This window comes from Lolium rigidum, chromosome 5, assembly GCF_022539505.1.
Source record: "Lolium rigidum isolate FL_2022 chromosome 5, APGP_CSIRO_Lrig_0.1, whole genome shotgun sequence".
In the NCBI taxonomy this organism is placed as follows: Eukaryota; Viridiplantae; Streptophyta; class Magnoliopsida; order Poales; family Poaceae; genus Lolium; species Lolium rigidum.
The window spans coordinates 11,019,127-11,033,967 of record NC_061512.1 but is presented as its reverse complement, the minus strand read 5'-3'; positions in this window follow the sequence as shown (position 1 = coordinate 11,033,967).

The following is a 14,841-nucleotide window of genomic DNA, read 5'->3' as shown; positions in this document are numbered from 1 at the left end:
GAATTAGGTCGTCCTCAGGAGGAATCTGCACAAACATGAACACATGAGATTACAAAAGTTGAAATTAGTAAGAACATGTTTCGCAGCAACAAAATAGTCCATACATGTTCTTCAGAAGAGGAGGATGTAGGGATTTCGCCTTCGCGGCAACCTAGCAAGTTCGCTAACCGCCGCATCTTTCGTGCGGTGTTCAGCGTCATGGAACTCACGGTTACAAAGCCACCGGCACATAATTGCGTACATTCAAAGTTGCTGATCATACCTTAACGAAATTCCGCAACGGTCCGACAGAGCTTTTCATCCGTGTGGCTCTGCTCCCACACAACCTCGCACTCCTCGATCTGTTTTACGGATCTCCTCCCGCTGTGACAAACATAGCATACACAATTTAAGCGAGCACATGGCAATCTAGATGATGTACTAGTTAGTGAGAGAATCCATTACCACGAAGTTCAGCTCGGAAGCAATAGAAGTCGATCTCCCTCTGCGAGCAAAAGTGTCGTGCTTGGCTTTGCCCAACCTCATCGAGCTGGATGGGGTCGTCCAAGATCTCTTCACGATACGCGCGCTTCACTAACTCGATACGCGTGTTCGATGGAACCACTCGAGGTAGTTGTTGAAAGCGGTGAAGTCGTGAGGCACAATCTGCTCGGGGCCGGCATTCCGTGCCGCTTCCAAGCGGTGTTGGAACGTCGTGATGTGGCCGCTATGATGGATCGGCCAATTTGTGATCTTCCTCTGCCGCTGCCTATCAAGCCTGCAAGAATCAACAAGTTAGTTTGTACCTCTTCTATCAAGAATCTTCCATCGCATGATTCCGAAGTTTACACGTGAAGCGCCTTGTCCGTGTCTTGCCACGTTGGTGGGCACTCCGATACTGACCCAAGCTGTCTCATCACTCTTTGCGGCTGGTGGTGTTCAACAAGCCACATGCATATGAGTGGGCAGCGCATACGCCGGAACCGCGCCTCCTCCGTGCACTTGGGGTTTAGGTCGGTCATCGCCGCGCCAATACGGTAGTAGGTACCATATGGCTCCCATTCCACCTGCAGCATACAATTATTTAGTAGATGCCGGTAGAATCAATCAAAACTAGGATTGCAACTCCGCGGTGATCGGTTACACTGCTCAGCGGTAAGAGTGTCCAACTCCGCGGTGTACTTGCCTGTACATGACCATTGGATCGCTCGTCATCTCCGAGACATTGTCCCAAAGGTATGCCCAAGTGGGCTCCCGATCGGGAAAGTGAGGGAAATGAGGCCATGGCGTCTCGTTGAGTACCACAGGACGCCCAAGCGATAGGCGGTCCCAGCTCCATACGGAAAGTAGGAGCATGCATCCACCAATACCGCCGCTCCCGGTCTTGCTCCCGGTCCTGCGACAAGTCTTGCTCCCGGTCCTGCGACAAGCTTCGTCCAAGCTGCGTACATAAGATATTTGGTTACTACTTTGTGTAGCGCACTACTATAGGAAAATAGTACATAGAACAAATCATCACCTGCCGGTAGAGGTAGGCAAGTGCCGCTGTTCCCCAACTCCACCGGGCGTCCAACACCGTAAGCGCCTTCAGCCAACACCAATGGGCCAGCTTACCCCACCTGTCGGGAAAGAGAGTCCTGGAAATCATGTACCATAAGTACACGCGGGCGTACGTCCTCCGAGTGTCCTCGTCGGCCTCTATGGGGCATTCCGCAAAGTTAGTTCTGATCCAAGTGAAAGACGCGCCGGCGGGAACTCTCTCCTTTGGATTTTACGGCGGCGGAGGAGCCACGCCAATAAGCCCCACCATCTGCTGGCGCCACCCATCGAAGCTGTGTTCATACACGGTGGCTCGCCACGAATAGGTAGTGCAAGGATCATGGAAACATCCTGCGAGTAGGGGCCATCTCGCCGGCCCTCAAGTGGAAGGTGTGAGTCTCCGGCCTCCACCGGTCGACAAGGGCGGTGAGTGCCGAGGGGTTCATGTGTGGCCCCCACGGCTTACAAGGGATATGAACGGCATAAGACCGGTAGGCCGGATGAACTCCGTGTACCTCTCGTCATAAGGTATATCCGGTGTGCCATGGTAACGAATCTTCAAAGGGTGAAGATCCGTTCCCCTCTCCGTCATATGAACAGCCCGGTGCTCCCTGTCGTACTCTTCATCCGGAAGCCACACCATCCTACATGTATGAGCAACACATACAACATATTATGAGCCATTCATACCAAATATGAGCAACACATACATGAGAATATATCCAAATAAGCCATCACACATACATTCCTAACAAATATGAGTTATTCCATCAAGAATACATGAGAATATATCTAACTTTCGAATCACATATACATCACACATACATGAGAGTTCATATCCAAATACATCACACATATGAATTTCGTAAGACATACCATTCCTAGGCACATAATAGACATATGTAAGACAATAGAATGCATTTGCTAAGCTCCAATTTTGCCTTTCACCACATACATACATAAGGATTTCAACACATACATGTAAAATTTCATTCAACACATCTAGGGTTCCTATATATCTAGGGTTCCTACATATCTAGGGTTCCTACATATCTAGGGTTCCTACACATACACATTCAACACATACATAGCCATTTCAAATCTAGTTTCCATGTCTAGGGTTCATGTGTAAATCTAGCAAGATCTATGAAATTAGTGGATGAATGTGAGGGATTCGAAGGGGATTACCTTGAGGAATGGATGGGGAAGAGATTGGCCGGTCGGATCCGATGAATTTGTGGCCGATTTGTTGGGGGAGAGAGAGAGGGAGGAGGAGGAACCGCCGGCCGCCTTGGGGAGAGAGGGAGAGAGGAGAAGAAACGAGAGAAGAAGATGGTCGGGCTGGGGGCGGGCGCGGGCGCCACACTTAAGTGGATGTGTGGCGCCGTGGCATCGGCGCCACACATGCTAGTGTGGCGCCCGTGGCATCGGCGCCACACATCGAGCCTCGCAAAACGGCTAAGTCCCGGAGGAATTGTCTTACGGTATGTTTTGGGGGATTACAAGTGCATGTGTGGCGCCGTTGGGAGGGCGCCACACATGCTGCCACGTCGGATGGGCGCACCGGCTCGGCGTCGATGGAGCCACGTCGGGCTGGGTCGGTGGCGCCGGCGGGAGGGAGCCACATGGGCATGTGTGGCGCCCCTGGGAGGGGCGCCACACAAAAGGGTTAGATTGGTGAAATAGTTTCGCCGGAGGGTCAGTCTGTGCTTTTCTTCCACTTTTGGGTTATTTTTGTGTAAATCGCCGTATCCAACAGAGAGAGACTGATTTGATTTAGGGGAATTTAATTTAGGTGGTTGGGTTCAGCAACGCAATTAGTGTGATGACTCCTCGGGAGCTGAGCTAAGGCTCTCTCTCTCTGTCCGTTGATTTAGCCCAGATGGATGGACGGCTCAAATGGGGCGATCCACGAAAATCCAATTAGTGTGATCTAATTGGCTGGAGGGATTCGGGGTGAGTGGCACCCGCCAAATATCCCCGCCGCTCTATCAACCTCAAAATTTCATGCGCTCCTCCATCGAACGCGAGCTGAGAAGACGTCCATTGCTAGCTAGAGAAACTTCCATCCATCCGAACTGATAGCATAATCTAGATAGGTGCATGATTTGTGGGGAACCTCGCGACACCAAAGGCGGGAATATATACCACCGGATGAACTCGATCTAGGGGTACACATATATACGCCAAACACAATAGTACTACTAATTAGTGCATGTAGCACAATCCAAAGGCGTTTAGTGTGTGAAAGTATACGTGGCATCATTGTGCATCGCCGGTGAAGCCGAAAGACAATACATGACCCAAAAGGAGGTGTCATCACCATGGTCAGCCAACTTTGCGTGGGACTACATAAAACAATACCTAGTAGTAATGTAGGGTTTCCAACATGTTTCAACTTATAGAGAGTTTTATCTAGCGAATGAGAATTTCGTCGAGGCTAGGGAACTACGGCGGCGGAGTCGAGACCACGACACACATGCATCGGTCATCGGTGTGATGTCAATTCCGCCCGTCGATAGGCTATGTGGATTCGAACACAAATCGAGACGACACGACAAGAGAAACCTCAAGCGAAAACAAGACGCGCCGATGCGACCGGCCATGATGGTGGTGGCCGCCATGCTAGACGGCAGCATGGAGGTGTGCGAGCCCCGGACGGAGCAGCTCACCTACCTTAGGATGTACGAACGAGGCATCGTTGGCGGTGGCAGCAAGTGGAAGGGGTCGGATATCACCACCAGCGACGCAAGCAGCAGCTGGTCACCGCCGTCGTGCTTGTCCGCGCAACAGCTCTCTGCTCCATAGATGACAAACACCTTAATGTCCAAAGTTGTTATGTAAATCGATCAAAACCATGTCTTTTTGTCGATTTTGTGTGTGTGAATATATATAGCATACAGATACAAATCTCCGCTCCATCTCCTTTTGATTTTTCTTGTTTTTCCAACAAGAAGGACTCTCGAGGGTTAGCGGCGGCGGGACGGGATACCATGGCCCATGGGGGCTGGAGGAGAGTAGATTACTCCCTCCATACCAGTTTACAGGGTAATTACGCATTTTACGAAAGAAAAAGTGGCTCCAAATTTAGTCAACAAAAAAAAATATGCCACAAAAATCATACTTCTTTTAAATATGAATTCGATGGTATAATTTTTGTGGCATGGTATTTAATTTTTACTTGAATCGATATGATTGTTGGCTGAATCGATGAGACGCGCGCGCCGCTATTTCTCTGGACGAGTTAAGTGGTACTCCCTCTGTTCCATTCTATAGTGCCTATTGTTTTTGGCACGGAAATTAGCGCAAGAGTATTTTGTACACAAGACCTCTAGCTAAACGATTTGAGATCAATGTAAAATTTGGGAAATCCATATCTTCCTAACTTACCATAATATTTTTGGGAGCTGAACGATTTGGGAGCTGAACGGGGAGGGGGTAATTGAAAAAAAGCTAAGTCTAAAACGCTTATATTCGAAACAAATCTTTAAAAATGCTATAAGACTATAGAAAGGAACGGAGGGAGTATTAATTTGGTCAGATTCGTAGATGGAAGATAGCTACTAGCTGGAGACAGCTCGTTGTGGTTATTATAGACGTGTATCATCACGTACTGTACTCCAAGAAAAATGTGAGCTTCACGTGGCGCGGCCGTGAGCTTCAAATTAATCCAGAAAAAAGATGTACTATGTAGGGCAGTGCAGAGGTACGTAGGGGAGGCTCGGTAGCAGGAATTAATTAAGGGATCGATCGTGGTTGCATTGCATGGAACTAACTTATTAACGCGCATTTTTTGGTTGAGTCGAGTGCATCACTCGTGTTGTGCACGCGCGTGAGTATTCGATATTTTTTTGGTTTGGTTTGGTTTGGCTGGTTTAATTAATTGGGTTGAAGAAATTAAAGAGCATGCCCAGCCAACCAAGGACGCCTCGCATCGCACGTGCTGCTGCTCCTCGTGTGTTTGCCCTCTTCCCCCGCGCGCGTGCGGTACATGCATGCTCATACTGATATCAGCGGACGTGCATAAAGAGGAGGGTCCCGTGCCTGTGCCTGCCAAATCCAAATAAATAGCTGGTTTGTTCGTTTCATTCATATATAGACACAATTTGGAAACGAGTATCTATATTTGATCCACGCTGTACTTTTGCCGCTCAGGTAGTCAGGTTACATTAAGAGCATCTCCAATCGCGTCCCCCAAATCGCGCCGGATCGAGCGTTTGGGGGACGTGTTTTGTTCGTGCCGCGTTTGGGGACGTCACTTCCCAGCCGCATCCCCAAAACACCTCCCCCAAATGAATATTGGTGCACGAAAATAAAGGTTTTCATTCAATTTTGATTATATATTACAAAGTTTGAATGAAAACGGCTAGATTTCATCTAAACCTAGATTACTGACCGCCCGGCGGTGCGTTCGATGGCCCCGCCCCGTCGTCGCCTCCCCTACGCCGCAGCTCCTCCTGCGCGCGCCTCCTCTCCTTGCGTTGGGCGGTGGCCAGACGCCGCCGCTCCAGCCGCGCGTCCTCCTCCGCCCTCCCCTGCTGCGGAGGAGACGGCGGGAAGTGGCCAACGCCGGGCCGGTTCGCCATTGCCACTGGTGGTCGAGGAGACGGCGGTGGAGCGACGAGGGCTGTGTTTGTTGCCGGCGGGTGTGGTGGCTACCATTGAGCCGGGAGACCTTTTATAGACGTCGGCGTCGGGAAGAAAGCGCGGGAACAGGCGAGAAGAGGCGGGAAGATCGCGCGGGAACGGGCGGTGGCGTGCGAACGCCGGCTACGCGTGGAGGCTGCGCAGCACCGACGAGACATCTCGCATGCCCCTCCGTCGCCATTAAGGCAAAGATGCCGCCGTGTGTCACTGCGCGCGAATAACTTCCGTCGCGAGGTAGGCGACAGTTAGGTTAAAATTAATTGTGTCGCTGACGGGTCGGCCCCGCCACTTCCCGCCTCGCTTTTCGTTGTGTCTGGCGTGCCGGAGCGTCCCCCGTGGGACGGGGACGGAGCTCGGGGCGCCGGACACCGTATCGGGACGCGCCGGACAAAATTCAGGTTTGGGGAACGCGGCTGGAGCGGTTTTTTGGTCCGACGCGCCCAAATTGCTTTGGGGGACGCGGCTGGAGATGCTCTAAGTGCACCCAGTGGCAGAGCCAAGCCCCGACTAGCTTGGGCACCTATGCTCATATGCTCAGAAACGTTTAGGATGCATATCAGACATCTAAAATAGCCGCGCACGTTCTTTTGTATCGGACCATGGACACGAAAATAATAGTTCTTTTGTCAAACTTTTCGCAAAAGACACTAAACCAACGCTTAACACGAATTGACACGAAACCGGTCCCACATGTAACCCTAATGTGGCAGAAATTACTTGGCCCCACATATCAGCATATTTAAAAAAAAACTAAATATCTAAATAACAAAAAGTCAAGATCTCTTATTCAGTCTCGGTCCTCGCCGGCTCACGTCCCTCCTCTCCGTCCTCAACCTTCATGTCGATGGAATCGAAGCGGGCCAGGATCATCAAATCGCGGACGCCTACCTGGTCTTCCTCGGCTACAACCTCAGCTGTCGTCGTCGATTTGCCGCCGCTAGACATCGCCGATCGGCTGTGACCAACATCGCTCCAGAGGCAGTACACCTTTTACCTTCTGCGACGCCACGCGTCGGAGGGGCCGCCGCCCTCTCGGCCATGCGTCTAGAATAGTTGTTGACTTTTGATTTTGTTTTAGATATTTAGTATCAGGATTATTATTGCGTTGAGGAAAAAAAACTGAGCGGCACATGCATAGACCGGCTCGCGGATCAAAGGATGGTAGTAGAAATGTATTCAAAGGATGGTTTTAGATATTTGTTTTGCCCGAAAAGAAAAGAAAAAGGGTGATCGAGATGCATCGGAAACGTGCGTGCAACCAACGAATTAAGGATTCACTTTTATAAAACGCTCGTGTACAGCCGGGCCGGGAACCGAAACGAATCAATTGAATCGCGCGCGCCGGCCGGGTGCGTACGTGGGTGACGTCACGGACGGAATTAATTAAAGATCCCCGCGCGCACGCGACTTAATCTCCTTTCCTTTCTTTTTTAGTACGGCGACGCGTCGGGCACTCGGAGCATCGGGGGAAAGACGGCCACGTCGTCCCAGCTGTCGCGGAACCGAGTCGCGGACGGCGGTTGGGAGTCTAAGTTGTAGCCGAAGTACGGGTACGCGTTCACCACGAGCGGCGAGCTGGTCCGCCGGAGGAACTGGAGCATCGGGGCGAAGACGGCCGTGTCCCAGCCGTCGCGGAACCGAGTCGCGGACGGCGGCTGGGAGTCTACCAGGATGCCGAGTGAGCTCGGCGTCGAGACGCGGATCCGGCGGTAGCCCGCGGCGACCAGCGCTGCCTTGAGCGTCCGCATGGCCGGGACCAGGTTGCCGACGAGGTTCTGGTCGGCCGTGTCCATGATCTCGTTGCCGACGGCCACGAGGGAGATCTCCGTCGCGGGGTAGTAGGGCGCCACGTTGGCCGCGACCCATGCGGCGGCGCCCTCCTTGGTGGCCAGGCTGGGGATGTCGCCGTTGGCAGCGGTCACCATGACCGAGATGCCCGTGCCGGCGAAGGCACGGACGATGTCCGGGTTGTTGTCGAACAGCTTCACGCGGTCGATGATGGTACGGTTCGCGAGGAAAGCCGCCACCGTCGCCGGCGGTGGGAGGTTGTCTCCCTTGGTCCCGTAGTTCACGCCGATCGCGGTGGTGAGCGGCGCCGCTATGGCGAGGACGATACAGATGATGACGAGATCGCCGCCCCACGGCGTCGCCATGGTCGGCCGGTGCGGCCGGCGGTGGAGACACAGGCCAAACATGCACGAGAGGTGTGCGGAGATTCTTCAGGGTCCTCTAATCTAATTATAGATACATAGCAAAAAGGTTTCTTTTGGTAAGGAAATCAATATATGGAAATGCTCGGGAGGTGTGTTAATTAATTTCTAGCGTGCATGCTATATATATATCCAGCCTAGCTACACAAGTTAATTGCGATATGAAACTAAGATGGACTTTGGGTCATGGTTCTCTCATGGAGTGCAGATTTGGTGCAGTTTTTTTAAAATACTACTCCCTCCGTCTCAGTTTATTAGTTTTCCCTGTATTTCTAGGTTGCTAATTTAACCTATATAATTTAAATTATATAATATAAAAATTATATCATTAGAAAATAAAACATCTGAACTTTCTAATCATATAATTTTTATAACATACTAACTAATGCTAACTCGATCAAATTTACAACCTATGGGTACGTACACGCCTAATAACGGAGTAGTATATCATTATTTTTGAGTTCAAATATTAGCCAGTGATATACAATGATCTATTTTGGTTTCGACATAGAACATATTTAAGTGGCCTATTTAATTAGGACTACTACCTCCGATTGTCAAAAAAAAAAGGACTACTACCTCCGTCTGGTTGTGTAGATCCTGAGCGCATATCTGGTTTTCAATTTGACAAATATAATATAAATTTTATAAAAATTATATTATTGGAAAATATAATATCTGAAGTTTTTAATGATATATACTTTTATAATATATATTTTCTACTATGTTTGCTAACTTAATAACCTTGAAATATGCGTAGGACCAGACTAATATTACCAATGAAATGTGTTCTTCCTATTGAATACAGATACAGTGTTGTAGGACCAGACTAATACATGTCGAATATAGTCTAGGAAAACAACTGAAATTTAATTCAGTTTCCGGCCCAAAAAACATACTTCTAATTGTTAAAAATAATCACATGTACATCTCGAAATCTATGCGCGTACGAATAGTTTCACAAAAACCCATTATTTTTTCTGGTCGATGTAAAAATGACAAAATATATCTCACAATAAGGCCTATTTTTAGCACCAAAATTTGTCTTTTCTGAAGGAGATATGCCCTAGAGGAAATAATAAAGTGGTTATTATTTATATCTCTATGTTTATGATAAATGTTTATATGTCATGCTATAATTGTATTAACCGAAACATTAGTACATGTGTGATATGTAGACAATAAGAAGTCCCTAGTATGCCTCTTAAACTAGCTTGTTGATTAATGGATGATTAGTTTCATAATCATGAACATTGGATGTTATTAATAACAAGGTTATGTCATTATATGAATGATGTAATGGACACACCCAATTAAGCGTAGCATAAGATCTCGTCATTAAGTTATTTGCTATAAGCTTTCAATACATAGTTACCTAGTCCTTATGACCATGAGATCATGTAAATCACTTATACCGGAAAGATACTTTGATTACACCAAACACCAATGCGTAAATGGGTGGCTATAAAGGTGGGATTAAGTATCCGGAAAGTATGAGTTGAGGCATATGGATCAACAGTGGGATTTGTCCATCCCGATGACGGATAGATATACTCTGGGCCCTCTCGGTGGAATGTCGTCTAATGTCTTGCAAGCATATGAATGAGTTCATAAGAGACCACATACCACGGTACGAGTAAAGAGTACTTGTCGAGGAAACGAGGTTGAACAAGGTATGGAGTGATACGAAGATCAAACCTCGGACAAGTAAAATATCGCGTGACAAAAGGAATTGGTATCGTATGTGAATGGTTCATTCGATCACTAAAGTCATCGTTGAATATGTGGGAGCCATTATGGATCTCCGAGATCCCGCTATTGGTTATTGGTCGGAGTGAGTACTCAACCATGTCCGCATAGTTCACGAACCGTAGGGTGACACACTTAAAGTTGGATGTTGAAATGGTAGTATTTGAATATGGAATGGAGTTGGAATATTTGTTCGAAGTCCCGGATGTGATCCCGGACATCACGAGGAGTTCCGGAATGGTCGGAGAATAAGATTCATATATAGGATGTCATTTTATGTGAATAAAATGTCGCGGAAGGTTCTATGGAAGGTTCTAGAAGGTTCTAGAAAAGTCCGGAAGAAACCACCAAGGAAGGTGGAGTCCACATGGGACTCCACCTCCATGGCCGGCCAACCCTAGTGGGGGAGGAGTCCCAAGTGGACTCCCACTTAGGGGGCCGGCCACCCCCCCATATGGGAGGTGGAACTCCCACCTTGGTGGGAGTCCTAGCTAGGCTAGGTTTCCCCTCCCTATGGAAGGTTTTGGTTCGGGTCTTATTCGAAGACTTGGAGACCAACTCTTGGGGTTCCACCTATATAATGAGGGCCAAGGGGAGGGGGCCGGCCACCTCAAACACCACCAAGGTGGCCGCACCCCATAGTGGCCGGCGCCCCCTCTCCCCAAACCCTAGCCGCCCCGCTCCTCCACTTCCCGCACGCTTAGCGAAGCTCCGCCGGACTTCTCCACCACCACCGACACCACGCCATCGTCGCTGTCGGATTCAAGAGGAGCTACTACTTCCGCTGCCCAGCTGGAACGGGGAGGTGGACGTCGTCTTCATCAACAACCGAACGTGTGACCGAGTACGGAGGTGCTGCCCGTTCGTGGCGCCGGAACCGATCGTGATCAAGATCTTCTACGCGCTTTTGCAAGTGGCAAGTGAATGTCTACCGCAGCAACAAGAGCCTCATCTTGTAGGCTTTGGAATCTCTTCAAGGGTGAGACTCGATACCCCCTCGTTGCTACCGTCTTCTAGATTGCATCTTGGCTTGGATTGCGTGTTCGCGGTAGGAAATTTTTGTTTTCTATGCAACGTTATCCTACGGTGGTATCGAGCCGTGTCTATGCATAGATGGTTGCACGAGTAGAACACAATGGTTTGTGGGCGTTGATGCTCTTGTTATCTTTAGTTGAGTACTTTGCATCTTTATGGCATAGTGGGATGAAGCGGCTCGGACTAACTTTACATGACCGCGTTCATGAGACTTGTTCCTCGTTCGACATGCAACTTGTATTGCATAAGAGGCTTTGCGGGTGTCTGTCTCTCCTACTATAGTAAAGATTCAATTTACTCTTCTATTGACAACATTAGTATCAACGTTGTGGTTCATGTTCGTAGGTAGATTAGATCTATATCGAAAACCCTAAACCACGTAAAATATGCAAACCAAATTAGAGAGCGTCTAACTTGTTTTTGCGGGGTTTGGTGATGTGATATGGCCATAATGTGATGATGAATATGTATGAGATGATCATTATTGTATTGTGGCAACCGGCGGGAGCCTTATGGTTGTCTTTAAATTTCATGTTGAGTAGTATTTCAAAGTAGTTGTAATAGTTGCTACATGGAGGACAATCATGAAGACGGCGCCATTGACCTTGGTGCTTCGCCGACGATGATGGAGATCATGCCCGAAGATGATGGAGATCATGTCCGTGCTTTGGAGATGAAGATCAAAGGCGCAAAGACAAAAGGGCCATATCATATCACATATGAGCTGCATGTGATGTTAATCCTTTTATGCATCTTATTTTGCTTAGATCGCGACGGTAGCATTATAAGATGATCCCTCACTAAAATCTCAAGATAATAAAGTGTTCATCCTTAGTAGCACCGTTGCCAAGACTTGTCGTTTCGAAGCATCTCGTGATGATCGGGTGTGATAGAATCAACAAGTGCATACAACGGGTGCAAGACGATTTGCACATGCGGATACTAAGGTGGCCTTGACGAGCCTAGAATGTACAGACATGGTCTTGGAACACGTGATACCGAAAGGTAGAGCATGAATCATATGGTTGATATGATGAACACTTTGAGTGTTCGCCATTGAAATCACACCTTGTCTCGTGATGATCGGACTATGGTGTGGTGGATTTGGTTCGTGTGATCACTAAGACAATGCGAGGGATATTGTTTTGAGTGGGAGTTCACCTAGATTTTTAATTATGTAGAATTAAAATTTGAACTCAATTTGTCATAAACTTAGTCTAAACTATTGCAAATATATGTTGTAGAGATGGCGTCCCCAATCAATTTTAACCGGTTCCTAGAGAAAGAAAAGCTTAAGAGCAACGGTAGCAACTTCATCGGCTGGTTCCGTCATGTGAGGATCTTCCTCTGCGGCGGAAATCTGCAATATGTGCTTGATGCACCGCTAGGTGACCCTCCTGCGAAACTGAAACCGATGAAGTAAAAGCTGTTTACGCGACTCGGAAAACTCGGTACTCTCAAGTTCGGTGTGCCATCTTATGCGATGCGGAATCCGATCATCAAAAACGTTTCGAGCACCACGATCCTCATGAGTTGATGAAAGAGTTGAAGACTATTTTTGAGACTCATGCGGCCGTGGAATGCTATGAAGCATCGAAACAATTTTTCAGTTGCATGATGGAAGAAGGTAGCTCCGTTAGTGAGCACATGCTCGCCATGACCGGGCATGCGAAGAAACTCAGTGACTTGGGAATAGTGATTGCTAACGGATCGGGGATTAATCGTGTCCTTCAATCATTGCCACCAAGTTACAAGAACTTTGTGATGAACTACAATATGCGAGAACATGAACAAGGAGTTACTGAACTCTTTGGCATGCTAAAAGCTGCGAGAGATTGAGATCAAGAAAGAGCACCAAGTGTTGATGGTCAACAAGACCACCGAGTTTCAAGAAACGGGGCAAGTCTAAGGGAAAATTCAAGAAGGGTGGCAAGAAAGCTGCCACGCCTCCTATGAAACCTAAGAACGGCCCTAAGCCGATCTTGAGTGCTATTACTGCAAGGAGAAGGGACAACTGGAAGCGTAATTGCTCCAAGTATACGGCTGATCCGAAGAACGGCCTTGTCAAGAAGAAGAAAGAAGGTATATACGATATACATGTTATAGATGTTTGTCTCACTTGGTTCTCGTTCTAGTACCTGGGTATTTGATACTTGGTTCGGTTGCTCATATACGTAACTCGAAACGGGAACTAAAGAATAAACGAAGACTGCGAAAGATGAAGTGACCATGCGCGTTGGAAATGGATCCAAAGTCGATGTGATCGCTGTCGGCACACTTCCTCTACATCTACCTTCGGGATTAGTTTTAAGCCTAAATAATTGTTATTTTGTACCCGCGTTGAGCATGAACATTATATCTGGATCTTGTTTAATGCAAGACGGTTATTCATTCAAGTCTGAGAATAATGGTTGTTCTATTTTTATGAATAATATCTTTTATGGTCGAGCACCACAAAAGAATGGCTTATTTCGTTAGATCTCGATAGTAGTGATACACATATACATAACATTGATGCTAAGCGAATTAAATTGAATGATAATTCTACTTATATGTGGCATTGTCGTCTTGGTCATATTGGAGTGAAACGCATGAAGAAACTCCATGCTGATGGATTACTAGAATCACTTGACTTTGAGTCACTTGATAGATGCGAAGCATGTCGATGGGAAAAATGACTAAGACTCCATTTTACGGTATGATGGAGCGAGCTACTTGACTTATTGGAAATCATACATACCGATGTGTGCGGACCAATGAGCGTAGCATCGCGCGGTGGTTATCGTTATGTTCTAACCTTCACGAGATGATGCGAGTAGATATGGGTATATCTATTTCATGAAACATAAATCCGAAACTTTCGAGAAGTTTAAGGAATTCCAAAGTGAAGTAGAAAATCAACGTAACAAGAAGATTAAATTTCTACGATACGATCGTGGAGGTGAATATCCGAGTTATGAGTTTGGCATGCATTTAAAGAAATGCGGAATACTTTCACAATTGACACCGCGGGAACACCACAATGAAACGGTGTGTCGAACGTCGTAATCGAACTCTCTTAGATATGGTTCGTTCTATGATGTCTCTTACTGATTTGCCGTTATCATTTTGGAGTTATGCATTAGAGACAGCCGCATTCACTTTAAATAGAGCACCATCAAAATCCGTAGAAACGACACCGTATGAATTATGGTTTAATAAGAAACCTAAGTTGTCGTTCCTGAAAGTTTGGGGTTGCGAAGCCTATGTAAAGAAGTTACAACCGGACAAGCTAGAACCCAAAGCGGAAAAATGCATCTTCATAGGATACCCTAAGGAAACTATAGGGTATACTTTCTATCACAAATCCGAAGGCAAAATATTTGTTGCTAAGAACGGAACCTTTCTTGAGAAAGAATTTCTCACTAAAGAAGTGACTTGGAAGAAAAGTAGAACTCGATGAGATTGATGAATCTATACTCGTTGATCGGAGTAGCGCGATACGGGAAGTTGTACTGTACCGCCCACACCGACAACGAGAGGAAGCTAATGATAATGATCATGAAACTTCGAACGAGGAAACTGCGAACCTCGCGGATCGACAAGGGAACGTACCACTCTCGATTGGTTTGATCCTTGTCTAAATGTCATGATTGTGGATAACAATGATGAGGACCCTGCGACATATGAAGAAGCGATGATG